Here is a 1,758-nt window from a genome sequence, read left to right on the forward strand (position 1 = left end):
GCCACGTCCTCAGTCACAATCCGGGTTCTTTCCCCCGTGTTACATTAAAATGACACAATGTGATGGCCCACAGGATCTGGTCACACTTTTTACCCCCTAAACCTCAGATGCTGGAGTCAAACTTCACTTCCTGTTGTCTGTAAAGACTAATGAGGCAAATATTAAGAAAATTAAGTTTGAAATTTTCAGTATTCTTTGATTTTAGTGTGGAAAGACAATTAGCTTTAGTTGTATTTTTCTGTATTTTCTTTTCATTTTAAAGTCAAACATTGAATAATGAATGCTAACGAGTTCTTTTTAAATTTAATCTCTTCTTTCTCAGGTTTTGTGTGTTCTAAATGGAACATAAACCATAATATGGAAAATAAAATTAGTATCATAAGAATAATTTGCTTTTGTTTCAATAAATATTAACAGAAATTGGTTCTTGGTCTGGACTAAGTGTGTAACTTTCACCCCCTTGTGAATTCGACCCCCCTGTGTTAGAGTGTCACATTTTGACAGTAATTTAGAGTCTGATTAGTTTAGATGTTGTAATTTATTGCACTGACCTTTGTCACCAAGCTGTTTCACCCAAATAAACACATTTCATATTGTTGGTGTTTTAGCTACAGCAGAGAAGCAGCTCTATGTTTTCCTCCGTCAGACACAGATGAAGCTGAACTGTTAGAATTCAGATCATGGAAACAGCTCTATGATGGAGAGACTGAATGAAAATCCTCCACAGAACAAAAAAATCCATTAGTAATTTAGTGAAAATAAACTTGATTATAGTTATTTTATAAACACTACAAAAATTGTCATTGCTAGTTTTTGTTCTGTTGTTGCCAGTTTGTTACAGAAACCAACATGTAGAGTGTTGATGAATATTAAACATCAGACGGGAAAAAAAATCAGGTTTAAAATAGATAAATATGCACAATGWACAAGATGTGTCTGTAATGTCACATTTTTAGGACAGCTGCTGATTCGTGGCACCGGACAAGGTGCCCTCTTTTTAAATTTGAGCACCTGCCCCCGAAAATGTCTGTGCACGCTTCTGATCCTCCATCCCACTACAAGGTTTCAGTCAAGTTCAGGTTCAGGACTCTTCTTCACTTTTTGACCTGTTCCGTTGTAGATCAGCTGCTGTGTTTGGGATTGTGGTTCTGTTGGACCCAGTTTGGTCCAAACTTCAGCTGTCAGACAGATGGACTCAGATCTGATTCAAGACGTTTTATCTTCTGACTCATAAAAACCAGCAGCCGAGACCTGAGAGCTCCTCTGGTGGATACAGTATATGAAACACATTGAAACATTAAATGATCAAAGTAGCAGCATCAACAAACATTTTATCTTTAAAACTTCACTTCATATCTGAACTGCAGCTAAAGATCAGATTAATCAATACATTTCTGAAAATCATCTCTAGATAGTACAAAACGCTGAGCGCTGAAGGCTCGGCTACAGTCACGAGTGTCATGCAGGACTCCTATGACAACGAAAATAGCTTCATGTTTTCAGGTCTAAAGTTTGGTTCTGACCCAAACTTTGGCTCTGAAACCTTTTGGTCTACACAGGCATCCACAAACCTGGGCTTACAAACCAACCCATCCTTCCTCCACCACTATACCTTACAGCTGGTGCTGCTGTGCATTATGGATAAACATCCATCCTTTGGTTTGGTTCCACAAGTCTTCCTTCCATCATCCATCCATCCATCCATCCATCCATCCATCCATCCATCCATCCATCCATCCATCCATCCATCCATCCATC

General features: G+C 38.4%; 1 protein-coding gene across 1 annotated transcript in view; it reads left to right on the forward strand.

Annotated features, from left to right (window-relative positions):
* Positions 1 to 1,758, forward strand: part of f7 (coagulation factor VII) — a 6,699-nt gene that overhangs the window by 2,454 nt on the left and 2,487 nt on the right. The gene's annotated exons all lie outside the window — the stretch shown is intronic.

Source organism: Austrofundulus limnaeus, unplaced genomic scaffold, assembly GCF_001266775.1.
Source record: "Austrofundulus limnaeus strain Quisiro unplaced genomic scaffold, Austrofundulus_limnaeus-1.0 Scaffold51, whole genome shotgun sequence".
In the NCBI taxonomy this organism is placed as follows: Eukaryota; Metazoa; Chordata; class Actinopteri; order Cyprinodontiformes; family Rivulidae; genus Austrofundulus; species Austrofundulus limnaeus.